The sequence below is a fragment of the Solanum pennellii genome, chromosome 4 (assembly GCF_001406875.1).
Source record: "Solanum pennellii chromosome 4, SPENNV200".
Lineage (NCBI taxonomy): Eukaryota > Viridiplantae > Streptophyta > Magnoliopsida > Solanales > Solanaceae > Solanum > Solanum pennellii.
The window spans coordinates 64,456,132-64,470,916 of NC_028640.1; positions in this window are offsets into that span (position 1 = coordinate 64,456,132).

The window sequence follows — 14,785 nt, forward strand, 5'->3', positions numbered from 1 at the left end:
TGCCCCCCCCCCCCCAATGAACCCCCACCCTTACTCTCTTTATTTCTCTTCGAATCTCCGAGCTTCACACTTTTTTTCTTCTTCTTCGTTGAACTTTGCATATTTTTTTTCCTTCTTCAAGACGCATCATCCCACCCTCATTTCCTTTAATTTCTATCAATAAATCCAAAAAAAGTGATGAACAAGGAAAAATAGGAAAGTCATCAATTTGTTCTTGCTCAAATTAAAATTAGTCTTTATGGCAAGGTTTGAATGTGATGAATTTGAAGCTCCTTTCAATGAAACTTTACAAAATTTTCATTTCAAATTAAATTTTTAGTTGTTATTATTTTTTTTTTTAATTATGTGTCTTAAAAATTGAGTATTTTTGTGAGAATGTTTTTGAGATTTTGAATCTCTTTCAACTGATTCTTTTGAGATTATTTTTCTTATAATCATGGATTAATTCTTATCTTTTGAGATTTTTTTTACTTTCTAAGATTGTGAGTAAATAAAAAAAATAAAAAAGAATTAAAAATTAAAATTTAAATCTGCTTAATGTGATGCTGATGTAGCAATGAAGTGACACTGATGTGGTGCTAACGTATTAAAGACATGGCGCGTGCGAAATGCACTTGCCATTGTGAGATTGATATTATAATATTAGAGTGTATTTTAATTCACTTAAAAAGAGATTAGGGTGGTAAATAATTACCCGTAAAGTTAAAGTGCTAAAGTAAGTTTTCCCACCAAAGTTAGTTTATTTTGAGAGCAGAACACAACCTCACACGCCATTATCATATTCTCACAGATTTTTTGACGTGTTCTTTACAGACCGGATCCAACCTGGATAAGGAGAACGTCAACCACGTGAATTTAAAGTTATAAAGCTGTGAAAGTATTGTTTTTTTTACAAGAACCCAGTACAAAAAGTTTTCTTTCATAAAGGAGTTCGCGGGTAAGATAGTTTTCTTAATCAAATAGGAAAACTAGACAAACTAGAAAGCCGAAGCAAAGAAGGAAGTATAATGATGTGAACGTGGTTTCAAATCTGGAATGAAGTAGAAAGCATGAGAAGATAAGGAATTCAAGTTAAAGTCAAGAAAGAAAACTGAAGACTAGTTCGAGTTGAACTAGGAGTTCCACACAAAAGAGGAGTCCTACATGAAGTACGATTTCTAGTTGAAATAGGTTTTGGATTCAAGTCCAAATCTATAAATAGGATGATAGTTTCGCTTCAGAAAAATTGCGCACTTATATAGAGAGAAGATCAAAACACGATCAAGAGGTTTGAGAGATTTTTTAGATTTATTGGGAGTGTTGCAATTTGTGAGGAAAAATTGTAACATTGTAATTAAGAGTTTTGATTGCAATCAAGTGTGTGTGTAGGATTCGTCTAACAAGTTTGAGAAACTTGATGGACGGTAGAAGATATAAAATCGGGGGATTTTGTGTCTTTGGGTAGCTAGAAATTAAAGTTCATAATTTCTTAGCTAGGAATTAGAGTTTATAATTCCATAGGTTACATAGCTTTGTAATCTTTTGTTGAGACTTGAAGTTTAAAAAAGTGGAGTTAAATCCTACAGTGGTGTAGTTCGTGATTTTTATCCTTAAGAGTTAAGGTTTTCCGCGATAAAATATTGTGTTATTATTTTATTTATTTCACAAACCGTAACTCCTGTAACTACAAAAAACATATAGAATAAACATGTTCCTTAGGCAATTTTAGGGATCAGAATTCCAACAAAACACTTATAATAAGTCAATCCAAATTAAACTTACTCTAAATCAATTTTGAAGTAGCCTATAATCTAAATGGACAACTTAATAATTAGTACTACTACATATGATGTAGCGAACACACAATTTATTTCTAACATTCATACGTCCATATTATTATTCACTTCAACATATATAGGCCACCCAACATACATTGAAGATGATATTTTGCATACTTAAATAGGTAAATAAAATACTAAAATTTCAAGAGTTTGTGAATTTTAAAATGGACTAAACATAAAGGAACTAGATAAAAAAAGTTTTTTTGTCTGGGTTATTGATGGATCAATCTAAATTTTAAAAGTCTTCTCCATTGAAAGCTTCATTGAGGAAAACTTCCCATTCACATGCATCATTCTCATGTGTAGTGCTTTCAGCAATATTTTCCATAGTATTCTCCTAATCATTGTTGCAAACATTTAAAGTGAGTTGTTTGTGTGAATAATATAAAAAATAAAGTTATTTTGATCGATAATAATAAAATAGAACTTTGGACTAACCTCCATGGAATAGTTAAATCCATTAACATTAGGAGTTATTGCATCACTTTTAACTGAAGGAGGATCATTATATTCATTGATGTAATTGTTGTTGTTACTCATGTTATTATTCCAATTTGAATGGGCATTCTCCAAACCAAACGAGGAGGAATTATTCAAATTGTTTTTCCAAGTTGTTTTGTCATTCTCCAACCCTAATTGGAAGGTACTGTTCAATTGTGTGCAGGAGACAGACCTGAAATACAAAAAGAACATGTTCTTAGCTATCATATCATGTTAAACAAAAACAATACAAACATCAATAATAAAATATATTGTTTTTGACTCGTTTTATATGATATTATTACTTTTTGAGTAGTATCATTTACAATGATATTTTTATCTTATATAGAGTTAAGATACATTGATCGTTATGATTCTAATGTTATTTTTCTTTTTCAAATATAAGAAATATTATCTTGTGAACAATAAAAGTTCTCGAATCAAAAGTATCAAAAGAAACCTTGTAGAATCACAAATATTTTGCCAGAAGTTGAAGAGAGAGTTGTCATTACTTTCACCAAAAGTCATTTGTGCCTGCAAATATGTATGAACTATTTAGTATAGTACGAGAGGGGGAGGGGGGGGGGTAGGATTTAAAAAGGAATAATATTTCATGAATATAAATGTACTTGTGATTGTCCAAGTATTGGTGTTGGATTCTGCTGGAAACCTACAATCATGTTTTGTTCCTGACTCTATTGCACAAATAAAAATAATTATATAAATTTATTTTGAAAAAAATAGCTTGAGTTCTTAATGAGATCTTTACGAGGAATAATATTTTAAGAATGTTAATGTACCTGTAATTGTCCAAATGTTTGGGTAGGATTCTTCTGGACATCTACCATTATGTTTTGTTGTTGATTCTACTCCGCGGATAAAAAAATAATAATATCAATTTTTTAAAAAAAATATCTCCTTTTGGAGATTCTAGTTAATGCATTTTTAAAAGTATTACCTGCAACGGGATATAGGGCGATGTGTTTTGGCTTCGAAAAAATGGAATATTCCCATTTTGTGAAGAACTTGCAAAGGAAGGGGTATATGCGTAATTGCCAAAACTATTTGCTATTCCCTTCCCCTCATTCATCCAATCATGATATATGCTCTCCTTGATACCTGAACTGTAATAATAACAAAATAATTACTTTAAAAGAAAAATAAAGAGATAATTTTTTTTTGTAAAGAAATATTATTTGGAAAAAAATAATGACCTGTATGGATTAATCCAATTATTAGTATCAAACTGGTGAGGAGCTGTTTGTTGTGCAACAAAGTGAACATTCATCTTTTCTTGTTTCTCCAATTCCATCTAATCAAAATTTCTTAGACATTAATATATATATATATATATGAGTTGATTTGATGAACTATTTCTAAGAAAAATAATTATTTTCTTGAAATTAGTGATTTCACTTTATTTTTAAATGATAAATTAAGACAAAATAATTGGTGAAAGAACTAACTTTTCTAGCCTTGACTCTTTCGAGGGAGAGTTGTAAGTTTCTCTCGCACCAAATGAGTTGATGAAGAGAAGGCTCTTGCCCTTGTCCTGGTTCGAAATCCCTGTGGAATCATACTTACACGATTGAAATATACTATAATATAAATGTCTAAATGAAAATTTATGGTGATACTGTTGTATTCAACCTTGATGTTATAATTAAGATGAAATATAAAGAAAAACACTTGTGATATTGAATAAAATGACCTTATGTTAGCATCCAAAATCTGCGATTTCAATGTGCTCTTCTTGATTTGTAGCTTCAAATTCTGGATCAAAAAATTTCAAGGTCAAATGATTTTATAACTTTCCTCATTGGCTCTATAATGATTAATTAACATTTATTTATGAAGACAACTCTTAATTTTTATTTCAATGTCTCACTTAACTAACAAACTACTCCCTTCGTCGCATAATAGTTAATCATCCTTACAAAATAGTTGTCCACTTTACTAAATCAAGAAATCATTAATTAGATTTTTCTTATATTACCCTTCCAATTAATTCTTTTTGAAAGTGTTCACATTTGATTATAAAATTTTCAAGAAATTTTTAAATGGGTAAATTAGTAAAATTATATTCTTACTTATGATTTCTTAATGTACGTGTAAAAAGATAAATGATCAACTAATGTGAGGCGGAGGGAGTACTAATTAGAATTGTACGGATAGATTGGAAAAAAACAACATATAAGACATCAAATAAAGTTATGCTCACCTCAATCCTGTAGAAATTAGAACACCAGCAATAGGTTGAAACATCCAAAGGAAGCCATCATGAGATAGTTTAATTCATTAGTGATAGTCAATTCACTTAATACAAAAGAAATCAAGTATGAGTCACTAGGTAGTAGTATTGAACATTTCAATAAATTAAAAACAATGTAACACTTATATTACATCACCCGTGTGACCTCTCTTACATTTTCAGTTTGAATCACGAAATAATGGAGCATGATTACCAAGATTCAATTAAAATTAATTTTTCTACTCCATAAAAATAAAAGTAAAATTACATACATCTTAATCTTTTTACATCTTAATTGTTAAATTAAACATAAGCTTGCTGTTGTTAGTGTAACACATATATATGCTCTTGCAAGTAAGTACGTTTTTAATGGTTAAAGCTAATGGACACTATACTACAAATTAAGTAGCAAGTCTATAATTTTCTCTGGTCAAAATAGATTTTGTTAATTATGCTTTGACTGACCTTTTGATCTCTTTTCTTTAATAAGAGTGCTAAAATATAAAAATAATAATAATATATTTATGATTATATAAGTTTATAAGTTGGTCAAATTAATTTTTATATCCATATTTTATAATTATTAATTAAATCACTTATAGCTAAGCGTCTAAAATTTAAAATCAATTAAAAAGTATGAAGTTATTATTCCTCTCCGTTAATTGAGAATAATAATTATATATGTATGATTATATAAGTTTATAAGTTGCTCAAATTAATCTTTATCTCCATATTTTGTAATTATTAGTCAAATCACTTATAAGCTAAGCGTCTAAAATTTAAAATCAATTAAAAAGTATAAAGTTATTACCCCTCTCCGTTAATTGATTTTATTTAATAAGCATTTTTATTTGATTGAATATTTCACTCATTTAGCCATAATATCTTTTCTAATCCTCAAAGTATTCTTTTTAAAATAGAGCTTCTATTTGGTTGCATTTACATTGTTCGACAATCTCCTTATGCATATTCTTTTTTAATTTACATGTTTAGTAAAAAAAAAAAACCATTGAACCATATGTAATTAGAGAGAGAAAATAAATTAATCCAAAAATTAAAGAGTGCGAGGAAGATAAGAGATCAAACTTTTTATCAAGAAATTGTAGCTTTCGAGCATCTCCCTTGATGTGGTTCAATTGCCTCAGTTTTGTCATCTTTTCCTTCAATAGTATACCAAAAAATATATATTATAAATAATGGTGGTTAAAATTGTCCCGATAATTAAATTTCATAGCAACTCTATTAATTACACACTTCTTAATTTGAAAGTAAAAAATGTTGTTTAAACAAATTACAAATCAATTAGTATTTCATTAATACTAATGATGTCATTTGCAGAACCTTTTAATTAATACTGGCTTCATTTTAATTTATTTGTTTGATTTTATATTGACATAAAATATAATAAATTAAAAAAATATTTTTCAATTTTATGGAATATGTGAATATATCCTTTATTTTGTGGTCATAAACATGTTATACAGAAAGTTAAAACAAAAGAGTTGTTGAAAAAAAAAACACTCTGTTGGATGAATTGAATGTTCCACGTCACTAAATAAATGTAATCCCGATCTACTTATAAAACTTATACAATCTTGTCTCTTTGAAATAAATTTTGAGTGTGAATTAGGCACATGATGATCAATGCCAAAACCGATGTGGCCCCTAGGAAATGGAATAGTTGCGGGGTGAAAATCACACTCTAGATCGGATAGTGAAATCGATAAAAGGTATATGTATATGGGTGTGGTGGTGGTGGTGGTGGGGATGGGGTGAGGTGGGACTGGGGTGGGGGTGGGGGGGGCAGAGTAAATGAAATGCCAGATAAAGAATGTTCGGATGAAGAGAGGTGATAAAGGAAATCCCGAATAAGCAATGTCCAGATATGGTCGTGAAAGGGGGTGGGGGTGATAATCGTAATAAGATTTGAGCAATCCTCATTCCTTTGAATTTTGTGGTATGAATTAGAGTCAAGACCTAAGTTGACTAATTCTTTCAAAACAATCTAAAAAATTTAAACAAATTGAAACGAGCGAGAACAAAATTTACTTCAAACTTTATTAATTTCACATTTATTTAAAGATTATACGAATTAATTCACATTAATAGAAATAAGACATAATTTTAGAAAAATAAAAATTCCTACAAATAGATATCGATAATAAATATGTAAATGAGTAGAGTAAATTTGCGAAAGAGTAAAGTACCTGAACATCAGCCATGTAACTAACCCAAACAAGAGAAAAAAAAATAAAAGAACTCATAAGTTAGTGCTACGGTATAAAATAATAATCAATTCTATAAATTTAAGATTAGTCCATGTACGTCAATCTCCTCTCAACCGGAAGATCAATATAGTGCTGAAGCATGTCTTTAATTCTTCAAAAGTAACAATTTAGTAAGAAACTTAATCTAGCCAATCGTTTTATTGATTATTACCTAGCAAGATGTAACGACAATTTCTATAGGTATTGATCGTAAATATAATACCTTTTTTGGCTACAGAATTTACTGAGCCGATCAGCAGGCGAGAATGCGACAAACACCACGTCCACGTCACAACAAATTGCAATCTCTTTCACCTTCTTTAGTAAACAAGTACGCCGCTTAGAAAATGCGACTTGACGTTTCTTCATCTCTACTATTTTCTTTATCTTAACTCTTCTACCCATCTTGAAGTTTTTTCAGGGGAGTCTTTTCTCTCCCTTGAAAGGAACAACAACTTAGAGTATTTGTGAAGTGTGTGAAAGTTACAATGACTGAAAGAGGAGGCTTCAGTAGCTAATTTATAAGGGCAAAAAGCTATTAAAGTCAAATATGAAATAAATAAACAAAGTTGGTCAACCTAATTCAGATATGGTCCTGTGACTTTGTAGTAAAAGTTAAATTATCATAAATATGAATTCATATTCAGATAATATTATTTAAGTCAACATGTTTACATGTGAATATTGTATTAATTAATAATAAATATATAATACCATTAAAAAAAGTAGTGTGTATGTTATATTATTAGTACAAATATTTGAAAAACAAGTAACGTAAAATTTGTAAAATAAAAAGTTTACTTAAAGAGAACCTGATAACCCACAATTACACTAAAAATTCAAGAATAAAATTAAGTATAGTGAGCATAATTTTGTCATTGATACTAAAATTTCAAATTATGTTGATAGAAAAACACAGTCTAAACAATAAGGTAATGGAAAGACAAACTACATTGTAAATGAGCATAATATAACACAACTACTTGTTAAAATTAATAATAACAAAAAGGATTATGGTCACTTAGAAGATGACAAACTAAAGTTACAATGAAAAAAACAAAGTGATCTACCAAAATGTTTAACATTATATGTATCCCTATATATAAATGAATATACTTACCTCAAGTTTTACTCTTTCATCCCGTTTGACTTCTGTAAATAATAGTGTCATAGAAAAAATACTAATAAAAAATAACATTTACTTTTAAGAACAATTGAAAAATAAAAAACGACATAATATTATGTACTATTTCACTACCTTTTTTGCACCATCCATCCCTTAGTCCGAGTTCTCTATATAGAAAAAAATTAGTTAGTGTTTGAATCTGGTTATCTTTAAACTTTAAGATTATCTTTACTTATTCTCTCATTGACCCTCATGCAAACTTGCTTGTCCACCCTCCATTTTTCGTAGGGTAATTTGGTCCCAATTTAACATATGTAGCTTTCCGTTTTGTGATGCATCTACGTAATTTTATGAATTGCATTATATGGATAGCGATACTATTAATTAAGGACAAATTTGTTTAAACTAGTTATGTAGTTCTCCCTAAATGTTGAGAAACTTTTTGTTGATTATTACGCTAGTTTTGAATGGTGATTGTCAAGTATAAATTGGATGTCCTTATGGGGGCGTTCTTTTATTTATGATTGAAAAACCTATATATTTCCCGAAGTCTTTATCAAATGTATACTTTGGGGATTTTTTGATTTCTTCAATGCATTTAAACATTTTTCTTAATTTTTTTGAATATTCCAAAGATATATTTAATTTCATTCAAAAACATTTTTCGTGAAGGTTAGATGTCTCAGAGAGTACTATTATTTTCCTTCCAAGCTTTTGAAATGATATGGGTTATTTGAAGATGGTACGTCCACATGGTTTCAAATTTAAAGATTTTAGATCAGTTTAGGGTTGACTTTTGTACTAAGGGGGGGGAGGGGGGGAGAGGTCGAATCACCGGTATCCCCATCTCCACGTTGAAGGGTTTCCCATTCATCAAAGTTGGATTCATCACAACAATGTAACTCCCTATTTCCGAGTTACAAAAAAATCTTACATCGATCGTGATTTTGGATAGATCGTTGGTACAATTAATGATGTGTTTTTGACACATTTCTCTTTAAATATCATGACCTTTAAGTCCTCTTAAACTTCCATCTCTGTCCTCTTCTTCCTTAGTAGAACTACAACATCCTCTATTTCTTCTAGATTTACATTTTTGTTCTATGATCGGAAACTACCTAAGGAGGAGGGGATAGTTGTATTCGAGTCAATACCTAGGAGGTTTGACTCTATGTTGTTAGGTAACATTGGTCCTAGGTTTCCCCGCACGTTGGTCTGATCCTTGTTTTGGTAACTTGCATGTTCACTTGTTATGGGTGTAGGGTGCTCCATCGATGCAATATCACCTCCGGAACTTATTGCTAGAAAAGGAAGGGTGGGAAAAGCGATGAGTGTGGTGTTGAGTGCGATGTGGGGATGAAGTTGCATAGAACGGGTTGTCCCTTAAGTTTACTAGAATACATGATGACGGGAAAGAGAGTGGTTGCTCTGGGTGTTTGAGGGAGGAGCGAGTGTCTCGTATTTATCCTTGTCTACTGGGTGTTTGAGCATTCCATAAATGTTTTTAATTTTTTTTTTAAAATAAATATAATTCTCTTTCATATTTGGTTATTCTTTCTTTAGAGGAAAAATTTGGAACTCTATAAATTGACGATGCCTCTTCTCGATCATAAGAAAAAAACACAATAACATCGACAGTATAGTCATTCAAAAAGTTTGTTTAGGGGCAAATTTTATCGATACAATTTTTATGTCTTTTTAATATTTAGGCTAATTGGTCAAACATATAATAATATTATTTTTCTTTTAATATTATATTTAATGGAGAATACTACTCTTGGTGGAAGACAAGGATGAAAGACATCATTCAATAATGGTGGTCTGTTGATGTGTTACCCTTGACCATGCCCAAGAGGAGGTGCAAAATTCATAATGATCTTATCTTGAGTTATTAGACTATTTATAGATAACCTGCTCTGATACCAATTGTTGGATTTCTGACCCCCAAAATCGCCTAAGGAACAGGTTTATTCTATATGTTCCTTTGCAAATTACATTAGTGACGTTTTGTGAATCAAATAAAATAATAACACAATATTTTATCGCAAAAAACCCCAACTCTTAAGGGCAACACATCAACAGACCACCATTATTTAATGGAGAATACTACTCTTGGTGGAAGACAAGGATGAAAGACTTCATTCAAGCTGAAGATTACGAACTATGAGTTAGAATTACTAATGGACCATTAATTCCTACTATTACTGATAGTGAAGGGAATAAGGTACCTAAACCTATATAAAAATATGGAGAAGCTGACCATAAGATGCTAGGGAAAAATGCAAAAGTTAAGTGCATTCTCGTATGTGGACTAGGACCTGATGAGTTTAACCGCATCTCAAGTTGTACCTCTTCAAAATAAATATGGGACACTTTACAAAACACTCACGAAGGTACAACTCAAGTTTGTAAATTCAGAATTGCCAGACTTTGTTCTGAATATGAAGCCTTCAAGATGAAATTCGGAGAATCACTTCAAGATATGATCACCAGATTAACCACTGTTGTAAACGAGTTAATATTTTTGGGCAATGTATACACCACTGAGGAACATGTAAACAAAGTACTAAGGACTCTGCCTAGATCTTGGGAAATAAAAGTTACTGCAATCAGAGAAGCCAAGGATCTAACCAATATTACGTTGGATGAATTAGTAGGAAATCTCAAAACTTATGAGATGAATGTTGACAAAAGAGGTGAAGGAAACAAAGAGAAAAATCTTGGATTTAAAGAAACTAAAAGTGATGAATCAGATTTGGATGATGATGGATTGACACTAACAAGTAGAAACTTCAAGAAATTCTTCAAAAGGGGCTTAAATTCTGAAAAAAGGGTAACACACACTAAAAAAAATTACAGAGAAACCACAAAGTGAAGGATGCTTCAATGTGAAAAAACTGATTATCAAATTAAGAATTGTCCTATGTGGGAGGTAGAATGGAGAAAAAAAAGAGCTGAAAAGGAGAAGAGAGAACTTTTAAACAAAAGAAAAAATAAAGAGAAGGAACAAGCAATGTATACAACTTGCGGAACATGTTCGGACATATATGACGAAGATGACGAGGATCTCGCTTTGATGGCCATAGAAGAATCAGAAACTGAACCTGAATCAGACTCTGAAGGAATGGAGGTAAATCTTTTTGATTTAAGAGAGAAACTATTAAAGTTCTCTAAGAAAAAACTATCCTTCTTATTACTCACTTCTATGGATACAATTCAAGAACTAGTTAAAACCAAGAATCAATTGCTTGCTTGCATGACTAGTTTAAAGTTTAAATATATTGATCTTGAAAAAGTTAATTCTAATCTAAAGAAAGAAAATAAACTCCTAAAGGAACATGTACAACAACTTGATTCCTGCACTTTGGCTCTCAAATCTGAAATTTTGAAACGAAGTTTTACTGGAATGAAAATATAAAAAATTAGTGGTGACCAAATCAGATGTGACCAAGATCTAATAAGTTTAAACAGTGAACTATATTCTGAAAAGAAAAAATTCTAGGAGAATGAATCTTGAATTGTCGAGGATAAAACTGATCTGGAAAGAGCTAATAAATGGACAAAATCCTCCATGATAGTAACCCATCTAGGTAACAATACTAGGAACATTAAAACTGGAATAGGATATGAATAACTCATAAATGGGAATCCTATGTTTTGTATTATTTGTGGTAATTCAGGTCACTCTAAACAATATTGTCCTAAATACAAAGCTACTGGAGAAAGTAAAACAAAAGGAACTTATGATACTGTTCAGACGAACAAGTATATTCTTAGATAAAACAGTCTGTCCAAATGGGCTCTTAGAGATCTTATTTATCCTTTTGATCAAAACAAAGGACCCAAACTAGTCTGAGTTCCTAAATCTAACCTTTGAATTTACAGGAAGAGTGAGAGGAATCATTCAACATTCACCAATTGAACATGTTGTTTCAGATACATGATTGAAACTAGAAGAAATTCCTCCCACTTGAGAAAAAAAAGGAATGGATGAATAACATTGACTGAAAAAAGGGTCGAAAAAAAGGAAAAGACTGAAGAAGCATATAAAAAACAGGTCCAGCCTATGTTGTATCTAACAGTTATGCGTACTAAGATGATCAATCAATCAAAAATATGATCATCCAAGGAAAGCACTTTCAAATGGAAAAATTTGGAACTTGGAGATGATTAAGTTCACATGAGTATCCCTCAATGGCTAATGAACATTGCACATATACTGCCCTCTGATCTTGAATTCAATGCTCAGTTTTGTACATTAATTTGTATGTCTCTATACCACTTTTAAAGTCATGCTACTCATGCACTATAAACATTGTGTTTGCATGTGGCACGGGAGAGAGACATAGTAAAATTGAAGCAAAATTCAGCATTATCCAGAGATCTAAGGTATGTGCACTACAATTGTTCATGATTAAATATAAAGTCAATGCACTTGAACCTATTTCTTCCACTTGTCCCAAAAGATATTCATGCCCTAAATACTACCAAAACAAATATCTTCTTAAAAAGCCTTATCCTAATGTGATGGTCTATGATTGAGATGAATTTGATGGAGGACACCTCTACTTTGGTGCTTTAAAAAATATAGATTGAGAAAGTAGAGTGTGTTGGTTCTAGGGGGAATCATTAGTATTGGGTAAAGTCTTGAAGGATTTACCTTGTGAGGGGAAATATTTTGAGGACCCTACACTTGAACAAAATTCATTTGTTAGGCTCAACTTGGGTGCATCTAATGAGGGGGAATCAATGGGAGACCCATCTGTTGAACCTAGTTCTTCTATTGGGAACCATATAAAGTGGAATTTCAGGTTGATGTCAAAAAAATATTATAGTTGGTGCTGCACCTGATAGTACCACGTCCAGGGAACAAATTGAGAAAACATGTTCCTTTACAAATGATATTCAAGAAAATTTGATCCTCATACTGACTCTATTGAAATTAAAGACGAGTGAACTACTGTTTCTGCAGAGGGTACATTATTGATTGAACAAGTTTCTTAAAAGTGATATAAAAAGAGAGAAAAAAGGGATTGGGCGTGCATAGATCAAGTCTACCTCTGAAATTGAGAAGACTACTAATTTTGTTAACCCAAAAGATATTTTTTTTGCTGCTGAAAAATGACTTCTATTTATCCTCTCATATTTTGATATTACCTAGCCATTCTAGCCTTTGACTTCCCAATTTTTTTCTCATCACAAGTGCTTGATTATATCTTTAATTTTGATTACATTTGTGGTGTATATGCTTTTTGATTAATGCTAATGTTGGGTTTGAGTTTCAGTTCATGTCTATCTCATATGTTTGTGCAAACGATTTGCTATAGCTAACTGAGTTCTTGATTTATTAAGTGTTTGAGTAGGTGATAGCCAGTGGCCACGAGTATCAAATTTGCTTCTCTTAGTATGGTGTATGCCTTCACAGTGTTTTATTTTTGCCTGATGTCAAAAAGGGAGAAGCAGCTGTATATGAGTTATGTGTACCTAGTCAATGTAAGCAGATAAAATTTGTCATAGTCAAAAATGGGGAATTTGTTAAAGTCTCGTTGTTTTGAAGTATGACAAAGTTAAGAAGTTGTAGCAGTAATATGTCAAAAGGGAGAAGATGTGTGTCTTATTTGTTGTGTTCGTAATGTATGTTTTTCATCATCAAAAAGGGGGAATTTATTAGAATAAGAAAGATTTTGATAATTGACAAATACAGAAACAGATGAAAGAAACAGATTTTTCGACGTGTTCTTTACAGACCGAATTCAACTTGGATAAGGAGAACGTCAACCACGTGAATTTAAAGTTATAAAGCTATGAGTAGATAAGGAATTCAACTTAAAGTCAAGAAAGAAAACTGAAGACTAGTTCGAGTTGAACTAGGAGTTCCACACAAAAGAGGAGTCCTACATGAAGTAGGATTTCTAGTGGAAATAGGTTTTGGATTCAAGTCCAAATCTATAAATAGGGCGATAGTTTCGCTTGAAAAAAATTGCGCACTTACATAGAGAGAAGATCAAACCACGATCAAGAGGTTTGAGAGATTTTTGAGATTTATTGGGAGTGTTGCAATTTGTGAGGAAAAATTGTAACATTGTAATTAAGAGTTTTGATTGCAATCGAGTGTGTGTGTAGGATTCGTCTAACAAGTTTGAGAAACTTGATGAACGGTAGAAGATATAAAATCGGGGGATTTTGTGTCTTTAGGTAGCTAGAAATTAAAGTTCATAATTTCTTAGCTAGGAATTAGAGTTTATAATTCCTCTAGGAATTAGAGTTTATAATTCCATATGTTACATAGCTTTGTAACCTTTTGTTGAGACTTGAAGTTTAATAAAGTGGAGTTAAATCCTACAGTGGTGTAGGTCGTGATTTTTATCCTTAAGAGTTGAAGTTTTCCGCGATAAAATATTGTGTTATTATTTTATTCACTTCACAAAACGTAACTCATGTAACTACAAAGAAACATATAGAATAATCATGTTCCTTAGGCAATTTTAGGGGTCAGAATTCCAACAAAACACTTATAATAATTCAATCCAAATTAAACATGCTCTAAATCAATTTTGAAGTAGCCTATAATCTAAATGGACAACTTAATAATTAGTACTACTACATATGATATGATGTAGCCAACACAAAATTTATTTCTAACATTCATACGTCCATATTATTATTCACCTCAACATATATATGCCACCCAACATACATTGAAGATGATATTTTGCATACTTAAATAAGTAAATAAAATACTAAAATTTCAGGAGTTTGTGAATTTTAAGATGGACCAAACATAAAGGAACTAAATAAAAAAAGTTTTTTTTTCTGGGTTATTGATGGATCAATCTAAATT